Below are 8,394 nucleotides of genomic sequence, written 5' to 3'. Positions count from 1 at the left end.
TTGCAAAGTTGGGTCATTCCTGAACTTGGTCCTTAACTGATCAGATGTTTGGATCAAAGTCTTGGTTCAATCTTAATGAAATTGATAACTGGTTCCTGATCAGAATCAATTTCAGTAATTGGTACAAAATAGTTTCTGAATTCATTAGCTGTATATGCATTTCTATTGCATTGGTGGAAAACCAAATCAAGCTTCATAGAACACCTACAACAGATTCGATTACAGCATTCTTTACAGCATGCTAAAACTGAAATCAGAACAATCTAAATATCACTCAGACTTGAGCTCTTCACTAAGGATTCTGACTTCAAAAATCTAGCTTCCAAACCTAGATTATCAGAATTGATGAACCAGAGAAATTCCAGCATTTTGCATAACCACTTCTGCTATGAAGATTTCACAAAACTGCAGCCATTTCTGCAACTACAGCTTACTGCTTTCCATTTCCCCTCACTATTTGAGCTACTTGATACTTTGAGACTCTGTAAAATTCAGTTTGAAAAGAATCATGGACTGAGATGAGAAACATTTGCTACATAGAGTGCAAGATCTTCACGAACTTTCTCAATAAATTTAGAGCTGGTGATAATAGATGGATACAACATCTCAAGCTAAACCTAAAAGCTATAGCTCAGCTCATTGACAGCCACACCATCATGATAGGAAACTAGTTTCATGTTGTTGCTGGTCCAAATCACCATTAAAAATCTGCACAAACAAAACTCTATTTCTGAACTCTAGCGAATCAGAAGATTACAGCAGAAATTTTCCACATGACATATTAAACTAATAGTTGCTCAACAATTCCTAGAACTCAGAATCAGTCCCTATTTATTTTTCAGTCCAATTTCAGACATTGACATTTTCAACTCAGCAATATATTAATCAGCAACACTTGTTTCAACAAATCACACCAATTCTGAATTCAGATTCAAGATTTCAGATGTACCATATACACACTTCAGTTTCACATCTTACAGCAAGGCATTGGCAAAACTCAGGATTAAGATTCAGAAACTGGACAAAAGTAATCAGCTTCAAAGAAGTTCAAGAAGTCTTTTTCAGGATGTCAAATTTAAACTTAAAACTTCCTGCATTACAAATATTCCAACTCCATTGAGATTTAAACAGGATTTCCTCTCTGTTCTATTTATCAGCCTTCCTTCTTCAAATTCAATTTAGTTAAATCAGTCATACCCTTCAAGAAATCAAAATTTGGATGCAAGTTTACAATGTTTCAAAACTTCCTTGACAGTACTTACAGCTTCCTTCCAGATTCAGAAGGAATCCAGGCACAATGCAATTCAAGTTCTGGCCACAGCCCAACTTGTTGGATTAAGTTTCAAAATACTTCAAAACTGACTAGATAGATACTAGATTTCAGAAATCAGCAGCTTATATAGCTTCTAAAATCCTGCAACTTCCAGTTCCAGAAATCAAATTCCAATTCCAAGAATTGCAATGATAGGATTCAAATTCGATGTATTGCTGATCCTCATCAACTTTTAAATATTGGCACACAGCAGGTATTTTAAGGCAACAACTGATGCAACCAACTCCAGAATTATCACTTGAATCTCAGTCTTCAGCCATCGGCTAGAACTTCCAGAAATTCAGCATTTAATCTTAAGTTTCAAAATTATGATACCAAGATAGCTTCAGTTAACTTATATAGAATTTAGCATTTAATCTTAAGTTTCAAAATTATGATACCAAGATAGCTTCAGTTAACTTATATAGAATTCAGCTTGGTAAACGGAATCATTTGGCAAAGGGATTGTTGGCACAAAATAGGGCTAAAATACTGATTCCAGAATTTAGAATCTGGAAATTTCAGCTTCTTGTCAATTTTAATTCCTCTTTTAAATTACTTCTTAAACTCGTGGTTAATATCTTCAGTGATTTCAGATCAAGAATTCAGTTAGCCAATCATCTCAGATTCATTCCTTTGAACAGCTCCCAGCTTTCAATTTATTGATTCTGAAACAGGGACCCTTAAATTTGCTGATATTAATTCTGTTCCCATACATTTCAGCCAAATTCCCCTAGCTAGCAAGCCTTGGATGATAGCACGTTTAATAATGAATCAAAATAGCTCAAATTCATTCCTTTCAGAATCGAATAGCAACAAAACTTGGCTCAAATCAGCAGATTACCTATGGCACAAAGCTGATCTGCATTTAAATCTGGATTCAGTTCATTTTAAAGATGCACACTTCTTTCCTTTTGAAATTCTCTTCTACACTTGATCAGCATTAAGTCCTAACCTTTTTTTTTCTGCATTGGCACAAACATTTCAGCTTAATTTTTACTGCCTTCTGCTTCAATAACAGTCCAGAACTCAAATTTCAGATTTGTTTTAGGTTCCAGATTTCGGTTGTAAGTTTCTGTTTGGTATCAATTTCCCTGTCTAAAAATCCTGTAACCACTGGAAAAGAAAGATAACCATTAATCAATACTAAATTGACAACTGGGTTTCACATTTTTCATGAACAAATAGCTTTAAAACCTTTCCACACAGCAAGGTGCAAATTTCAACATTTCGCACATAACTTTGTATCAACTTTGCATTGTTCAGCCAACAAAAATCTCAATACTTCTTCTTCTTGTCTCTTAAGACCCCTATCAATGCATACTCAAAAACTTTCCAGGTTTAAGTAGTTCTAGCTCATTAAAATTCATTTCTAAATTTGGCACAGAAATGCCACATTATTTGTGTTGTTGTTTCTGCATTTCTGAATTCTGAATCTCTGCCAATTTCTGTCATTCCCTGATTTCATTGTCCAAAACATGCTAGCTTCCCGGAAGTAAACATAACAAATAACATTGAATTGATAGTAGTATCAGTTGAAGGAATTTCTGTCAATGGCACACATCAGTCTTCATTTCTGCTTCTACAATTGAAGAGTTTCTGCTTACTTTCTCTTCATTTCTGCTGTCTAGATTGAATTTCTGAATTCCTAGCTCTGAAATGTAGATCTGATCTTTGCAACTCATGAATTATAACTCAATCAAAGTCCATGTTCTGGTCAGAAGTGACATGAACATTTGCCCCGAACACAACTCAGCAAAAGGATGAATTCTGCTTTCAGAATTCTGATTTTGAATAGTCTGCTATTCTGATTTTTTACAGCTGACACTCTATTCCAATTCGCTTAAGAATTACACTTCTATTGCATTGATAGAATACAAATTATGCTCCAGTAGCAATTTGGAATTGAAGTTCAGTTTCCAGCTTCAGGAATATGGCTTTTGAAACTCCATTGAATTCAAATTTCAGTTCTGAAACTTAAGGATCTTATTCTGACATAACTCCTAGTTGCTGCTGTCAACAACCCTTTTGCAAGAACTTGACATAACACATGAAAATTCTATATTTAAGAAATTATAATTCATTTCCTCATTTCTGTAGAATTCAGAATTGCTCTATTAAAGACCATCATAGTATCAATTTCTGGTTGTTGATAACACTTCTATTCTCACATCAAATGTATCACTCATTGACAAAAAAACACACAGCCAATGAAACCATCACAAGAAACTTAATCAAAAACTAACCACCTTTCATATGCTGACTTGTAGAATTTTCTGAATTCCTATCAATATCTGTTTCTCTTCCAGCAACTTCAAATTTGGAAATCAGATTCATCTTCTTTTTCCAACATATTTCTCCTAGAGTTTGGAATGTATCAACATAGTATCAAGTCTCAAAATTCAAAGCAATTGTAGCTTGCTTTTGACATGATAAAGCTCAAGAAATGGATACATTTAACATAAAATATTAAGAGCACTTCACTCATATCAGCATTTTCAGAATTCTTTTCAGAACAGTACAAACCCATCATTTGCTTGAATTTGAATCCCGACCATTAATAAATGTATCCAAACCTTCAAAAATACTACTCACCTCCCCCACACTTAATCCTGTCCATCTAGTCAATTCAACTCATCAAGAATTCAACCAAAACTCTCAAAATAATGAAGGCAAAGCAAGGTGATCAAGAATTAAAATGCTAGATGAGAATATTTTGAGAAAATTGTGGGAAAAAGGAATTGGACTTTGAAATAGACAAAAGAAAAGAGTTCAATGAAAATTATCCTTCCATTCCATGCATACATATGCTATTGTGACTTTGAAAAGAAGCTAAGCAAGTTCTAGAGTTCAATTGCTATGAGTGCATGTCACACAAAGAAAACAATAGAATCACTAGGTAATATTTATGCAATCAAGCTCAATTGATCAAATTGGAATCCACCACCATTTTAACCAATATCATGTAAGTAGGGTATCCAATCTTGTCATATGACCTAAAATTGATGATCAAATTAAAGAAGTTTTTACCATCTTAAAAATATTACTAGAAAATTCCATGGAGAATTTTATTCAAATGACATGCTATGTATACCAAACTAAATGCAAAGTATGAAACAAAATGCAAATATCAGAAAATGGAACTAAAGAAATGTATAAAAAGAATTTTATTAACAAAGTATGAATTAAAATGCATAAGAAAACGAAATTAGAACCAACTCCCCTTAAATTCCGGTGCTCGAAGAAGATTTAGCAAAAGAATCCACACCGGCAGAGGTGTAATTGTGGTTCCACTAAAATTCTTTTTATTCTTCATTTTTCCTTTCAAAGCTTTTTCTAGAGGACGGAGGCGGTTTAGTTCAAGCATCCACTCCGGGAGCTTGTATTCTCCTACAACATCAATCAAAGAAAACGTCTCCCACACGCATGTGGGGTAAAAAGAAGATAGGAGAATATTAGTGTGGGTAAAATATGTATCAAGAAATGAATCACATCTAATAAAGTCAACAAGAGGTACCTCAATGAAATTTTCTAATAAATAACAAGAAAAACTCACCTTTTCATGTTGAAAGGTACCTGAAGTGGTGATTGTTACCTCCTCTTCATCAAGATATGGCACAAGCTCTAGTTATGGTGATTGTGCATCCTCATGTAGTGATTCTTGGGTACTTGGCTCCATAGCACAAGTCCCTACACTTACATCTTCAACTCTTGGTGATTCTTGAGGTAATGCTTCCAGTAAGCACTCCCCTACACTTAAATCATCTTCAAAAATATGTTTAGAACCTGAATCACTAACAACATCTTCAACAAAAAAATCATTAGGATCAGAAATCTGCATAATTACATAATCATCACAAAAATTACTAGAAAAATCATATGAAGTAATGGGAGTAGGGTCAGGCCTGACAGAATCGCTACTTTCCATCCCTTCACTGGCACATTGTATTTGTAACTGATGAATGGATGATGCAATTTGATCTATCTGACTCTGTATGTTCTGAATCCTTGAAAATTGTTGCTCTTGATGTTCACTCATTTGTTACATAATCTCCTTGAGTTTCTATGTTGACTCATCCATCTGAGATTCGTTTTGTTGACAAAAATTTGGCATAAAATTTGTTGAAACTTCCTGGAACCCATATGAACTTTGGAAAGCTGGATATGGTTCAATAAATGGTCCTTGTGCACTTTCATACCTGAAACATGAATTATCTACCCAATTAGCATTAAAACCATTTGAAAATGATTCATACCTATTTCGTTGATCCAAATTTGAGTAAAATTGATACTCAAGTTGAAAACACTGATAACTCTCCATTCCACCTCCAAAATTCTGAAAATATGGATCCATGCTAAAGAAATCTCCTGTTCTTACAATTCAACACTAAAAATAAATGTTAGAAGATACAAGAGCATAAAGTTTCAATCTAATAAAAACATGAACAGTAGAATCACTAAACATTTCAAGAATAAACCAACATGAAAATACAAAAGAGAAATAGCAATCATATCAATCAAGAAAAATGCTAACCAATAAAATCACTCAATGATCAATCTAAAATAAACACACATTGCTAGTTACTTCCCCGGCAACGGCGCCAAAATTTGGTGTCGGCCTTTTTGTATGTCACGAGGCGCTCCAAATTAATAAAGATTGGAAACTCATTGTAATTAAAGTAATCACGTGTAGTAAGGAGTCCCAAGTCAAATTTTTCCAAGGTTAACTAGTGAATGTGTGCACACTCTAGATCCGATCCAAATTCTACTCTTACATCATCAAGGTGAATTCAATAACTCAATAAAGCATTCAACCTTCAAGAAACTAATAGCCAAAACATATTCAATTCACAGAACAAAAGTATCAAGCAACAAGTGAACTCTAAATCTCAAACATCTTGTAAAAAATCAAAGTATCATCCAATTCTCAATTACACTTAATTCAATCATTCAACTCAAATGCTCAATCACAGTACTCTTCAACAGAGGAACACCATCAAAAACCTTCAGTTTAGCATTCACAATTAAACTCCATCGTAGCACAATCGATTCCATGTAAAGAACAAAAGTTAGCTAACTAAATAACCTAAACTAAACAACTAATGTGAATCAGAACTTCTAATTCAAAACACAAACTAGTTAGCTAACTAATTAGTAATTAAACAAGATTAGTAGTTAACTAATTAGTGATTCAAACAAATCAGAATTACAAAATCATAACATCAGATACGGATTTGCAAAGTAAATTCAACCAAAACTGAAACAAGGAGAAATTGTAAAGACAATGAATCAGATCTGACGATCTGAGCAAGTTTGAAACAATTCAAAGACAAAGTTAAAGAAAACAAAAGCCTAAAGACATTCCACAAACCAAAACCGAAACTAAACCTCTCTTCTCTCTATTGAAACCACAGATTTGCCTCTGGGAACGCCCTTCCGGCAATCACCGGCTACCTCTGAATCATCAGCACATTCAGGATAATTCAAAAGCCATAGAGAACGCCCTAATTAGCTCGGATTCACCTAAAATCACCAGCCGCCGAAGAAACAGAGCACTCTTGCTAAATCCGGAGACGCGAGGTGGAAATGAAGATGGATCGATCTCTGGAGAACCGGAGAACGCCCCTAAATCCCCCAGAGAGAATGGCAGAAGCTCAGATCGGAGAACGCCCCTAAATCTGGCTTGGATGAAGCTCGCGGACAACAAGATCACAACCAGAGAACGCCCCTAAATCGCTGCTCTGCGCTTCGTCTGCTGGTCGTCGGATCACTAGAGGTTCGCCGGAGATGAAGAGAAGTGAAGATCAGATCTGGAAGTGGAATGGGAGCATCGGCCGCGGAGGAAGAAGAAGCTGCTACAGTGTGAAATCGCGAACGCCCGAGCCCAGCTGTACTGTAGCTTCTCACGAAGCTTTTAAACCTCCTCAAAACTGATCGGACGGCTGAGAATGATCAAGACTCAATCAACGGTGATAAATAGCCCAAAATATGATCCAACAGTACTGATATTCCTCTATGGTCCAGATCTACTCCTCATTAGGTTGGATGAGTCGGATCTTCAACGGATGGCCCAGATCTGCTTGATCTTCAATGAATGGTCCAAAACACTCCAAGGCTTGATTGCTTCGTTTAGCCCTAGATTTGAGCCCAAATGTGGTCCAATCTGATCGGGTCCAAGACCCTTTTGATGCCTACAAAATAAGAATCAAATATTAGCACCAAATACCATGAAAATAAGCTAATTTGCAATTAAGTCCAAAATCAAATGCAATTACAAAATGTAATGTATATGTGAATTTAAGCTATGAATAGACCATCAAAAATATGCATTATGAATCAAAATAATATAGCTAAATCATGGTTATCACCTACTCCTACCAACAAGTCAGAGAGAAGACCACCCCAACCTCTAGCTCGACCCTTTCCTCGCTCCAAGAATGCCCGACCAGGATTTTCACCCGGTCAGAAATCCAGGGTGGCGTAACGAGTCAAAGCTATTCAAGCCCCCGGACCTAGTCAATGGGGGTTTCGTTATTGTACCTACCATAGGTCCCACACTCATTCTACAAGAGAGTGCGTCTAGTTAGCCTGAGATTCTCGGCAGGTACCCAAACTGGGGTTGCCTCCGCCTGAGATCAGGCCCAAGCTTCAGAACCTGCTGGCCAGCCCACCCACTGCAGCAGGGCAATCAAGTAAATCCTTGCCTGAGAGTGGAGGTCAGGGAATTCAGTAGCCAGGCCGAGGCAAGGAGCCAATGGAATCTCCTGAGGAAGAGAATAGGGGAAATATCGTCATCCCGGAGATCGACATGATCTGCTGAGGGACCACTAATGGAGACTCCACTAGAGCCCAAAAATCCCATGAGCGCCACTTAGAGATACATACGGTAGGGGGCAGCCGGGAACAAGCTACAGGACCCGTAATCAGCTCCGGGCCTTTAGACCTGGAGGGAGTGGAGCTCCCTCATGATGATGCCCTCATAATCAAAGTCGTCATCGCCAACAACTGCGTGGCCAGGGTTTTCGTTGACACCGGAAGCTCTGTCAACATGCTATTCAAAAATGCGTTCGAGGACATGCAGA

This window comes from Zingiber officinale, chromosome 7A, assembly GCF_018446385.1.
Source record: "Zingiber officinale cultivar Zhangliang chromosome 7A, Zo_v1.1, whole genome shotgun sequence".
In the NCBI taxonomy this organism is placed as follows: domain Eukaryota; kingdom Viridiplantae; phylum Streptophyta; class Magnoliopsida; order Zingiberales; family Zingiberaceae; genus Zingiber; species Zingiber officinale.
The sequence above is the reverse complement of the archived record's forward strand: the minus strand, read 5'-3'. Positions refer to the sequence as shown.